Source organism: Pseudophryne corroboree, assembly GCF_028390025.1.
Source record: "Pseudophryne corroboree isolate aPseCor3 chromosome 6 unlocalized genomic scaffold, aPseCor3.hap2 SUPER_6_unloc_1, whole genome shotgun sequence".
In the NCBI taxonomy this organism is placed as follows: domain Eukaryota; kingdom Metazoa; phylum Chordata; class Amphibia; order Anura; family Myobatrachidae; genus Pseudophryne; species Pseudophryne corroboree.
Window position 1 is genome coordinate 1,058,035 of NW_026967602.1, and position 13,966 is coordinate 1,072,000.

At 46.9% G+C, this 13,966-nt stretch overlaps 1 protein-coding gene across 1 annotated transcript in view; it reads left to right on the forward strand.

Moving 5' to 3' along the window:
* LOC134985603 (phospholipid scramblase 2-like) overlaps positions 1-13,966 on the forward strand; it is a 212,878-nt gene that overhangs the window by 167,466 nt on the left and 31,446 nt on the right. The gene's annotated exons all lie outside the window — the stretch shown is intronic.

The window sequence follows — 13,966 nt, forward strand, 5'->3', positions numbered from 1 at the left end:
ACAGTAAGAACTAGTGATAGACAAAGCACAGACAGTAAGGATTAGTGAGAGACAAAGCACAGACAGTAAGGACTAGTGATAGACAAAGCACAGACAGTAAGGACTAGTGAGAGACAGAGCACAGATAGTAAGGACTAGTGAGACACAGAGCGCAGACAGTGAGGACTAGTGAGAGACAAAGCACAGACAGTAAGGACTAGTGAGAGACAAAGCACAGACAGTAAGGACTAGTGAGACACAAAGCACAGACAGTATGGACTAGTGAGAGACAGAGCACAGACAGTGAGGACTAGTGAGAGACAAAGCACTGACAGTAAGGACTAGTGAGACACAAAGCACAGACAGTAAGGACTAGTGAGAGACAGAGCACAGACAGTGAGGACTAGTGAGAGACAATGCACAGACAGTAAGGACTAGTGAGACACAAAGCACAGACAGTATGGACTAGTGAGAGACAGAGCACAGACAGTGAGGACTAGTGAGAGACAAAGCACTGACAGTAAGGACTAGTGATACACAAAGCACAGACAGTAAGGACTAGTGAGAGACAGAGCACAGACAGTGAGGACTAGTGAGCGACAGAGCACAGACAGTGAGGACTAGTGAGCGACAGAGCACAGACAGTGAGGACTAGTGATACACAAAGCACAGACAGTATGGACTAGTGAGAGACAGAGCACAGACAGTGAGGTCTAGTGAGCGACAGAGGACAGACAGTGAGGACTAGTGAGAGACAAAGCACAGACAGTAAGGACTAGCGAGAGACAAAGCACAGACAGTAAGGACTAGTGATAGACAAAGCACAGACAGTGAGGACTAGTGAGAGACAAAGCACAGACAGTAAGGACTAGTGAGACACAAAGCACAGACAGTATGGACTAGTGAGAGACAGAGCACAGACAGTGAGGACTAGTGAGAGACAAACCACAGACAGTAAGGACTAGTGAGAGACAAAGCACAGACAGTAAGGACTAGTGAGAGACAAAGCACAGACAGTAAGGACTAGTGAGACACAAAGCACAGACAGTAAGGACTAGTGAGAGACAAAGCACAGACAGTGAGGACTAGTGAGAGACAGAGCACAGACAGTGAGGACTAGTGAGAGACAAAGCACAGACAGTGAGGACTAGTGAGAGACAGAGCACAGACAGTAAGGACTAGTGAGAGACAGAGCACAGACAGTAAGGACTAGTGAGAGACAAAGCACAGACAGTGAGGACTAGTGAGAGACAAAGCACAGACAGTAAGGACTAGTGATAGACAAAGCACAGACAGTGAGGACTAGTGAGAGACAAAGCACAGACAGTAAGGACTAGTGAGACACAAAGCACAGACAGTATGGACTAGTGAGAGACAGAGCACAGACAGTGAGGACTAGTGAGAGACAGAGCACAGACAGTGAGGACTAGTGAGAGACAAAGCACAGACAGTAAGGACTAGTGAGAGACAAAGCACAGACAGTAAGGACTAGTGAGAGACAAAGCACAGACAGTGAGTACTAGTGAGAGACAAAGCACAGACAGTAAGGACTAGTGAGACACAAAGCACAGACAGTATGGACTAGTGAGACACAAAGCACAGACAGTATGGACTAGTGAGAGACAGAGCACAGACAGTATGGACTAGTGAGAGACAGAGCACAGATAGTAAGGACTAGTGAGAGACAGAGCACAGATAGTAAGGACTAGTGAGAGACAAAGCACAGACCGTGAGGACTACAAAGAGACAAATCAGACAGTAAGGACTTGTTTGAGACAAAGCACAGACAGTAAGGACTAGTGAGAGACAAAGCACAGATAGTAAGGACTAGTGAGAGACAGAGCACAGACAGAAAGGACTAGTGAGAGACAGAGCACAGATAGTAAGGACTAGTGAGAGACAGAGCACAGATAGTAAGGACTAGTGAGAGACAGAGCACAGACAGTAAGGACTAGTGAGAGACAGAGCACAGACAGTATGGACTAGTGAGAGAGAGCACAGACAGTATGGACTAGTGAGAGACAGAGCACAGACAGTAAGGACTAGTGAGAGACAGAGCACAGACAGTAAGGACTAGTGAGAGACAGAGCACAGACAGTAAGGACTAGTGAGAGACAGAGCACAGATAGTAAGGACTAGTGAGAGACAGAGCACAGACAGTATGGACTAGTGAGAGACAGAGCACAGATAGTAAGGACTAGTGAGAGACAAAGCACAGACAGTATGGACTAGTGAGAGACAAAGCACAGACAGTAAGGACTAGTGAGAGACAAAGCACAGACAGTAAGGACTAGTGAGAGACAGAGCACAGATAGTAAGGACTAGCGAGACACAAAGCACTGACAGTATGGACTAGTGAGAGACAGAGCACAGACAGTAAGGACTAGTGAGAGACAAAGCACAGACAGTAAGAACTAGTGATAGACAAAGAACATACAGTTAGGACTAGTGAGAGACAAAGCACAGACAGTAAGGACTAGTGATAGACAAAGCACAGACAGTAAGGACTAGTGAGAGACAGAGCACAGATAGTAAGGACTAGTGAGACACAGAGCGCAGACAGTGAGGACTAGTGAGAGACAAAGCACAGACAGTAAGGACTAGTGAGAGACAATGCACAGACAGTAAGGACTAGTGAGACACAAAGCACAGACAGTATGGACTAGTGAGAGACAGAGCACAGACAGTGAGGACTAGTGAGAGACAAAGCACTGACAGTAAGGACTAGTGATACACAAAGCACAGACAGTAAGGACTAGTGAGAGACAGAGCACAGACAGTGAGGACTAGTGAGCGACAGAGCACAGACAGTGAGGACTAGTGAGCGACAGAGCACAGACAGTAAGGACTAGTGATACACAAAGCACAGACAGTATGGACTAGTGAGAGACAGAGCACAGACAGTGAGGACTAGTGAGCGACAGAGCACAGACAGTGAGGACTAGTGAGAGACAAAGCACAGACAGTAAGGACTAGTGAGAGACAAAGCACAGACAGTAAGGACTACTGATAGACAAAGCACAGACAGTGAGGACTAGTGAGAGACAAAGCACAGACAGTAAGGACTAGTGAGACACAAAGCACAGACAGTATGGACTAGTGAGAGACAGAGCACAGACAGTGAGGACTAGTGAGAGACAAAGCACAGACAGTAAGGACTAGTGAGAGACAAAGCACAGACAGTAAGGACTAGTGAGAGACAAAGCACAGACAGTAAGGACTAGTGAGACACAAAGCACAGAAAGTAAGGACTAGTGAGAGACAAAGCACAGACAGTGAGGACTAGTGAGAGACAGAGCACAGACAGTGAGGACTAGTGAGAGACAAAGCACAGACAGTGAGGACTAGTGAGAGACAGAGCACAGACAGTAAGGACTAGTGAGAGACAGAGCACAGACAGTAAGGACTAGTGAGAGACAAAGCACAGACAGTGAGGACTAGTGAGAGACAAAGCACAGACAGTGAGGACTAGTGAGAGACACAGCACAGACAGTGAGGACTAGTGAGAGACAGAGCACAGACAGTAAGGACTAGTGAGAGACAAAGCACAGACAGTAAGAACTAGTGAGAGACAAAGCAGAGACAGTAAGGACTAGTGAGACACAAAGCACAGACAGTAAGGACTAGTGAGAGACAAAGCACAGACAGTAAGGACTAGTGAGACACAAAGCACAGACAGTAAGGACTAGTGAGAGACAAAGCACAGACAGTGAGGACTAGTGAGAGACAGAGCACAGACAGTGAGGACTAGTGAGAGACAAAGCACAGAGAGTAAGGACTAGTGAGAGACAAAGCACAGACAGTAAGGACTAGTGAGACACAAAGCACAGACAGTAAGGACTAGTGAGAGACAAAGCACAGACAGTAAGGACTAGTGAGAGACAAAGCACAGACAGTAAGGACTAGTGAGATACAAAGCACAGACAGTAAGGACTAGTGAGAGACAAAGCACAGACAGTGAGGACTAGTGATAGAAAAAGCACAGACAGTGAGGACTAGTGAGATACAAAGCACAGACAGTAAGGACTAGTGAGAGACAAAGCACAGACAGTAAGGACTAGTGAGAGACAAAGCACAGATAGTAAGGACTAGTGAGAGACAGAGCACAGACAGTAAGGACTAGTGAGTCACAAAGCACAGACAGTAAGGACTAGTGAGAGACAAAGCACAGACAGTAAGGACTAGTGAGAGACAAAGCACAGACAGTAAGGACTAGTGAGACACAAAGCACAGACAGTAAGGACTAGTGAGAGACAAAGCACACAGTAAGGACTAATGAGAGACAGAGCACAGACAGTAAGGACTAGTGAGACACAAAGCACAGACAGTAAGGACTAGTGAGAGACAAAGCACAGACAGTAAGGACTAGTGAGAGACAAAGCACAGATAGTAAGGACTAGTGAGAGACAGAGCACAGACAGTAAGGACTAGTGAGACACAAAGCACAGACAGTAAGAACTAGTGATAGACAAAGCACAGACAGTAAGGACTAATGAGAGACAGAGCACAGACAGTAAGGACTAGTGAGACACAAAGCACAGATAGTAAGGACTAGTGAGAGACAGAGCACAGACAGTAAGGACTAGTGAGACACAAAGCACAGACAGTAAGGACTAGTGAGAGACAAAGCACAGACAGTAAGGACTAATGAGAGACAGAGCACAGACAGTAAGGACTAGTGAGACACAAAGCACAGACAGTGAGGACTAGTGAGAGACAAAGCACAGACAGTAAGGACTAGTGATAAACAAAGCACAGACAGTGAGGACTAGTGAGAGACAGAGCACAGACAGTGAGGACTAGTGAGATACAAAGCACAGAAAGTGAGGACTAGTGAGAGACAAAGCACAGACAGTAAGGACTAGTGAGAGACAAAGCACAGATAGTAAGGACTAGTGAGAGACAAAGCACAGACAGTAAGGACTAGTGAGAGACAAAGCACAGACAGTGAGGACTAGTGAGAGACAGAGCACAGAAAGTGAGGACTAGTGAGAGACAAAGCACAGACAGTAAGGACTAGTGAGAGACAAAGCACAGACAGTAAGGACTAGTGAGAGACAAAGCACAGACAGTAAGGACTAGTGAGAGACAAAGCACAGACAGTAAGGACTAGTGAGAGACACAGCACAGACAGTGAGGACTAGTGAGATACAAAGCACAGAAAGTGAGGACTAGTGAGAGACAGAGCACAGACAGTAAGGACTAGTGAGAGACAGAGCACAGACAGTAAGGACTAGTGAGAGACAAAGCACAGACAGTAAGAACTAGTGATAGACAAAGCACAGACAGTAAGAACTAGTGATAGACAGAGCACAGACAGTATGGACTAGTGAGAGACAGAGCACAGATAGTAAGGACTAGTGAGAGACAGAGCACAGACAGTAAGGACTAGTGAGAGACAAAGCGCAGACAGTAAGGACTAGTGAGAGACAAAGCACAGACAGTAAGGACTAGTGAGAGACAAAGCACAGACAGAAAGGACTAGTGAGACACAAAGCACAGACAGTAAGGACTAGTGAGAGACAAAGCACAGACAGTGAGGACTAGTGAGAGACAAAGCACAGACAGTAAGGACTAGTGAGAGACAAAGCACAGAGAGTAAGGACTAGTGAGAGACAATGCACAGACAGTAAGGACTAGTGAGACACAAAGCACAGACAGTATGGACTAGTGAGAGACAGAGCACAGACAGTGAGGACTAGTGAGAGACAAAGCACAGACAGTAAGGACTAGTGAGAGACAAAGCACAGACAGTAAGGACTAGTGAGAGACAAAGCACAGACAGTAAGGACTAGTGAGACACAAAGCACAGACAGTATGGACTAGTGAGAGACAGAGCACAGACAGTGAGGACTAGTGAGAGACAGAGCACAGACAGTGAGGACTAGTGAGAGACAAAGCACAGACAGTAAGGACTAGTGAAAGACAAAGCACAGACAGTAAGGACTAGTGATAGACAAAGCACAGACAGTGAGTACTAGTGAGAGACAAAGCACAGACAGTAAGGACTAGTGAGACACAAAGCACAGACAGTATGGACTAGTGAGACACAAAGCACAGACAGTATGGACTAGTGAGAGACAGAGCACAGACAGTATGGACTAGTGAGAGACAGAGCACAGATAGTAAGGACTAGTGAGAGACAGAGCACAGATAGTAAGGACTAGTGAGAGACAAAGCACAGACCGTGAGGACTACAAAGAGACAAATCAGACAGTAAGGACTTGTTTGAGACAAAGCACAGACAGTAAGGACTAGTGAGAGACAAAGCACAGATAGTAAGGACTAGTGAGAGACAGAGCACAGACAGAAAGGACTAGTGAGAGACAGAGCACAGATAGTAAGGACTAGTGAGAGACAGAGCACAGATAGTAAGGACTAGTGAGAGACAGAGCACAGATAGTAAGGACTAGTGAGAGACAGAGCACAGACAGTAAGGACTAGTGAGAGACAGAGCACAGACAGTATGGACTAGTGAGAGAGAGCACAGACAGTATGGACTAGTGAGAGACAGAGCACAGACAGTAAGGACTAGTGAGAGACAGAGCACAGACAGTAAGGACTAGTGAGAGACAGAGCACAGACAGTAAGGACTAGTGAGAGACAGAGCACAGATAGTAAGGACTAGTGAGAGACAGAGCACAGATAGTAAGGACTAGTGAGAGACAGAGCACAGACAGTATGGACTAGTGAGAGACAAAGCACAGACAGTAAGGACTAGTGAGAGACAAAGCACAGACAGTAAGGACTAGTGAGAGACAGAGCACAGATAGTAAGGACTAGTGAGACACAAAGCACAGACAGTATGGACTAGTGAGAGACAGAGCACAGACAGTAAGGACTAGTGAGAGACAAAGCACAGACAGTAAGAACTAGTGATAGACAAAGCACAGACAGTAAGGACTAGTGAGAGACAAAGCACAGACAGTAAGGACTAGTGATAGACAAAGCACAGACAGTAAGGACTAGTGAGAGACAGAGCACAGATAGTAAGGACTAGTGAGACACAGAGCGCAGACCGTGAGGACTAGTGAGAGACAAAGCACAGGCAGTAAGGACTAGTGAGAGACAAAGCACAGACAGTAAGGACTAGTGAGACACAAAGCACAGACAGTATGGACTAGTGAGAGACAGAGCACAGACAGTGAGGACTAGTGAGAGACAAAGCACTGACAGTAAGGACTAGTGATACACAAAGCACAGACAGTAAGGACTAGTGAGAGACAGAGCACAGACAGTGAGGACTAGTGAGAGACAATGCACAGACAGTAAGGACTAGTGAGACACAAAGCACAGACAGTATGGACTAGTGAGAGACAGAGCACAGACAGTGAGGACTAGTGAGAGACAAAGCACTGACAGTAAGGACTAGTGATACACAAAGCACAGACAGTAAGGACTAGTGAGAGACAGAGCACAGACAGTGAGGACTAGTGAGCGACAGAGCACAGACAGTGAGGACTAGTGAGCGACAGAGCACAGACAGTGAGGACTAGTGATACACAAAGCACAGACAGTATGGACTAGTGAGAGACAGAGCACAGACAGTGAGGACTAGTGAGCGACAGAGGACAGACAGTGAGGACTAGTGAGAGACAAAGCACAGACAGTAAGGACTAGCGAGAGACAAAGCACAGACAGTAAGGACTAGTGATAGACAAAGCACAGACAGTGAGGACTAGTGAGAGACAAAGCACAGACAGTAAGGACTAGTGAGACACAAAGCACAGACAGTATGGACTAGTGAGAGACAGAGCACAGACAGTGAGGACTAGTGAGAGACAAACCACAGACAGTAAGGACTAGTGAGAGACAAAGCACAGACAGTAAGGACTAGTGAGAGACAAAGCACAGACAGTAAGGACTAGTGAGACACAAAGCACAGACAGTAAGGACTAGTGAGAGACAAAGCACAGACAGTGAGGACTAGTGAGAGACAGAGCACAGACAGTGAGGACTAGTGAGAGACAAAGCACAGACAGTGAGGACTAGTGAGAGACAGAGCACAGACAGTAAGGACTAGTGAGAGACAGAGCACAGACAGTAAGGACTAGTGAGAGACAAAGCACAGACAGTGAGGACTAGTGAGAGACAAAGCACAGACAGTAAGGACTAGTGATAGACAAAGCACAGACAGTGAGGACTAGTGAGAGACAAAGCACAGACAGTAAGGACTAGTGAGACACAAAGCACAGACAGTATGGACTAGTGAGAGACAGAGCACAGACAGTGAGGACTAGTGAGAGACAGAGCACAGACAGTGAGGACTAGTGAGAGACAAAGCACAGACAGTAAGGACTAGTGAGAGACAAAGCACAGACAGTAAGGACTAGTGAGAGACAAAGCACAGACAGTGAGTACTAGTGAGAGACAAAGCACAGACAGTAAGGACTAGTGAGACACAAAGCACAGACAGTATGGACTTGTGAGACACAAAGCACAGACAGTATGGACTAGTGAGAGACAGAGCACAGACAGTATGGACTAGTGAGAGACAGAGCACAGATAGTAAGGACTAGTGAGAGACAGAGCACAGATAGTAAGGACTAGTGAGAGACAAAGCACAGACCGTGAGGACTACAAAGAGACAAATCAGACAGTAAGGACTTGTTTGAGACAAAGCACAGACAGTAAGGACTAGTGAGAGACAAAGCACAGATAGTAAGGACTAGTGAGAGACAGAGCACAGACAGAAAGGACTAGTGAGAGACAGAGCACAGATAGTAAGGACTAGTGAGAGACAGAGCACAGATAGTAAGGACTAGTGAGAGACAGAGCACAGATAGTAAGGACTAGTGAGAGACAGAGCACAGACAGTAAGGACTAGTGAGAGACAGAGCACAGACAGTATGGACTAGTGAGAGAGAGCACAGACAGTATGGACTAGTGAGAGACAGAGCACAGACAGTAAGGACTAGTGAGAGACAGAGCACAGACAGTAAGGACTAGTGAGAGACAGAGCACAGACAGTAAGGACTAGTGAGAGACAGAGCACAGATAGTAAGGACTAGTGAGAGACAGAGCACAGACAGTATGGACTAGTGAGAGACAGAGCACAGATAGTAAGGACTAGTGAGAGACAAAGCACAGACAGTATGGACTAGTGAGAGACAAAGCACAGACAGTAAGGACTAGTGAGAGACAAAGCACAGACAGTAAGGACTAGTGAGAGACAAAGCACAGATAGTAAGGACTAGTGAGACACAAAGCACTGACAGTATGGACTAGTGAGAGACAGAGCACAGACAGTAAGGACTAGTGAGAGACAAAGCACAGACAGTAAGAACTAGTGATAGACAAAGAACATACAGTAAGGACTAGTGAGAGACAAAGCACAGACAGTAAGGACTAGTGAGAGACAAAGCACAGACAGTAAGGACTAGTGAGAGACAAAGCACAGACAGTAAGGACTACTGATAGACAAAGCACAGACAGTGAGGACTAGTGAGAGACAAAGCACAGACAGTAAGGACTAGTGAGACACAAAGCACAGACAGTATGGACTAGTGAGAGACAGAGCACAGACAGTGAGGACTAGTGAGAGACAAAGCACAGACAGTAAGGACTAGTGAGAGACAAAGCACAGACAGTAAGGACTAGTGAGAGACAAAGCACAGACAGTAAGGACTAGTGAGACACAAAGCACAGAAAGTAAGGACTAGTGAGAGACAAAGCACAGACAGTGAGGACTAGTGAGAGACAGAGCACAGACAGTGAGGACTAGTGCGAGACAAAGCACAGACAGTGAGGACTAGTGAGAGACAGAGCACAGACAGTAAGGACTAGTGAGAGACAGAGCACAGACAGTAAGGACTAGTGAGAGACAAAGCACAGACAGTGAGGACTAGTGAGAGACAAAGCACAGACAGTGAGGACTAGTGAGAGACACAGCACAGACAGTGAGGACTAGTGAGAGACAGAGCACAGACAGTAAGGACTAGTGAGAGACAAAGCACAGACAGTAAGAACTAGTGAGAGACAAAGCAGAGATAGTAAGGACTAGTGAGACACAAAGCACAGACAGTAAGGACTAGTGAGAGACAAAGCACAGACAGTAAGGACTAGTGAGACACAAAGCACAGACAGTAAGGACTAGTGAGAGACAAAGCACAGACAGTGAGGACTAGTGAGAGACAGAGCACAGACAGTGAGGACTAGTGAGAGACAAAGCACAGAGAGTAAGGACTAGTGAGAGACAAAGCACAGACAGTAAGGACTAGTGAGACACAAAGCACAGACAGTAAGGACTAGTGAGAGACAAAGCACAGACAGTAAGGACTAGTGAGAGACAAAGCACAGACAGTAAGGACTAGTGAGATACAAAGCACAGACAGTAAGGACTAGTGAGAGACAAAGCACAGACAGTGAGGACTAGTGATAGAAAAAGCACAGACAGTGAGGACTAGTGAGATACAAAGCATAGACAGTAAGGACTAGTGAGAGACAAAGCACAGACAGTAAGGACTAGTGAGAGACAAAGCACAGATAGTAAGGACTAGTGAGAGACAGAGCACAGACAGTAAGGACTAGTGAGACACAAAGCACAGACAGTAAGGACTAGTGAGAGACAAAGCACAGACAGTAAGGACTAGTGAGAGACAAAGCACAGACAGTAAGGACTAGTGAGAGACAAAGCACAGACAGTAAGGACTAGTGAGAGACAAAGCACAGACAGTAAGGACTAGTGAGAGACAAAGCACAGACAGTAAGGACTAATGAGAGACAGAGCACAGACAGTAAGGACTAGTGAGACACAAAGCACAGACAGTAAGGACTAGTGAGAGACAAAGCACAGACAGTAAGGACTAGTGAGAGACAAAGCACAGATAGTAAGGACTAGTGAGAGACAGAGCACAGACAGTAAGGACTAGTGAGACACAAAGCACAGACAGTAAGAACTAGTGATAGACAAAGCACAGACAGTAAGGACTAATGAGAGACAGAGCACAGACAGTAAGGACTAGTGAGACACAAAGCACAGATAGTAAGGACTAGTGAGAGACAGAGCACAGACAGTAAGGACTAGTGAGACACAAAGCACAGACAGTAAGGACTAGTGAGAGACAAAGCACAGACAGTAAGGACTAATGAGAGACAGAGCACAGACAGTAAGGACTAGTGAGACACAAAGCACAGACAGTGAGGACTAGTGAGAGACAAAGCACAGACAGTAAGGACTAGTGATAAACAAAGCACAGACAGTGAGGACTAGTGAGAGACAGAGCACAGACAGTGAGGACTAGTGAGATACAAAGCACAGAAAGTGAGGACTAGTGAGAGACAAAGCACAGACAGTAAGGACTAGTGAGAGACAAAGCACAGATAGTAAGGACTAGTGAGAGACAAAGCACAGACAGTAAGGACTAGTGAGAGACAAAGCACAGACAGTGAGGACTAGTGAGAGACAGAGCACAGAAAGTGAGGACTAGTGAGAGACAAAGCACAGACAGTAAGGACTAGTGAGAGACAAAGCACAGACAGTAAGGACTAGTGAGAGACAAAGCACAGACAGTAAGGACTAGTGAGAGACAAAGCACAGACAGTAAGGACTAGTGAGAGACACAGCACAGACAGTGAGGACTAGTGAGATACAAAGCACAGAAAGTGAGGACTAGTGAGAGACAGAGCACAGACAGTAAGGACTAGTGAGAGACAGAGCACAGACAGTAAGGACTAATGAGAGACAGAGCACAGACAGTAAGGACTAGTGAGACACAAAGCATAGACAGTGAGGACTAGTGAGAGACAAAGCACAGACAGTAAGGACTAGTGATAAACAAAGCACAGACAGTGAGGACTAGTGAGAGACAGAGCACAGACAGTGAGGACTAGTGAGATACAAAGCACAGAAAGTGAGGACTAGTGAGAGACAAAGCACAGACAGTACGGACTAGTGAGAGACAAAGCACAGATAGTAAGGACTAGTGAGAGACAAAGCACAGACAGTAAGGACTAGTGAGAGACAAAGCACAGACAGTGAGGACTAGTGAGAGACAGAGCACAGAAAGTGAGGACTAGTGAGAGACAAAGCACAGACAGTAAGGACTAGTGAGAGACAAAGCACAGACAGTAAGGACTAGTGAGAGACAAAGCACAGACAGTAAGGACTAGTGAGAGACAAAGCACAGACAGTAAGGACTAGTGAGAGACAAAGCACAGACAGTGAGGACTAGTGAGAGACAGAGCACAGAAAGTGAGGACTAGTGAGAGACAAAGCACAGACAGTAAGGACTAGTGAGAGACAAAGCACAGACAGTAAGGACTAGTGAGAGACAAAGCACAGACAGTAAGGACTAGTGAGAGACAAAGCACAGACAGTAAGGACTAGTGAGAGACACAGCACAGACAGTGAGGACTAGTGAGATACAAAGCACAGAAAGTGAGGACTAGTGAGAGACAGAGCACAGACAGTAAGGACTAGTGAGAGACAGAGCACAGATAGTAAGGACTAGTGAGAGACAGAGCACAGATAGTAAGGACTAGTGAGAGACAGAGCACAGATAGTAAGGACTAGTGAGACACAGAGCACAGACAGTGAGGACTAGCCAATTCTCCACAGGCAGTCTTCTCCACTCTTTTCACTGCTTCATGAATAAGACACCTTAGACCAGGGGTGGGCAATTATTTCAGCTGAGGGGCCACTTGACATTTCCTGTCAGTATCCGAGGGCCACATACAAAATAGCAGCTCGCCCTACTTGCCAAAAATATAGGGACGTGGCTTCATGTGGAAGGGGTGTGGGCAAAAAATAATACAGATTCATATTAGGCTGCACAATAGTCTCCATTATTCAAATTGCGCCACACAGCGCCACTTACACACATTACACCAGGTAGAGACCCTTTTACACACATTACACCAGGTAGAGACCCTTTTACACACATTACGGCAGGTAGAGACCCTTTTACACACATTACACCAGGTAGAGACCCTTTTACACACATTACACCAGGTAGAGACCCTTTTACACACATTACACCAGGTAGAGACCCTTTTACACACATTACGGCAGGTAGAGAGCCTTTTACACACATTACAGCAGGTAGAGAGCCTTTTACACACATTACACCAGGTAGAGAGCCTTTTTACACATTAACATTTTATTTAGGATAATTATTGTGCAGCAAGCAAATTATCCAGTGTCTTATGGCCCCTGGGGAAAGGTGTGACACGGTGACAGAACACGGTGGGGGTGACACAGTGACAGAACACGGTGGGGGTGACACAGTGACAGACCACGGGGGGGGGAGGGTGACACAGTGACAGAACACGGTGGGGGTGACACGGTGACAGAACATGGGGGGTGACACGGTAACAGAACACGGGGAGGGGGGTTGACAGTGACAGAACACGGGTGTGTGACACAGCGACAGAAAATGGTGGGGGTGACACAGTGACAGAACACAGGGAGGGGGGGTGACAGTGACAGAACACGGATATGTGACACGGTGACAGAACATGGGGGGTGACACGGTAACAGAACACGGGGAGGGGGGTTGACAGTGACAGAACACGGGTGTGTGACACAGCGACAGAAAACGGTGGGGGTGACACAGTGACAGAACACAGGGAGGGGGGGTGACAGTGACAGAACACGGATATGTGACACGGTGACAGAACACGGGGGGTGTGACACAGTGAAAGAATACGGGGAGGGGGGGTGACAGTGACAGAACATGGTGGGGGTGACACGGTGACAGAACACTGGGAGGGGATGACAGTGACAGAACACGGGGGGTGACACAGTGACAGAACATGGTGGGGGTGACAGTGACAGACACGGGGGGGTGACACAGTGACAGAACATGGTGGGGGTGACAGTGACAGACACGGTAACAGAACACGGGGAGGGGGGGTGACAGTGACAGAACACGGGTGTGTGACACAGCGACAGAACACGGTGGGGGTGACACAGTGACAGAACACAGGGAGGGGGGGTGACAGTGACAGAACACGAATGTGTGACACGGTGACAGAACACGGGGGG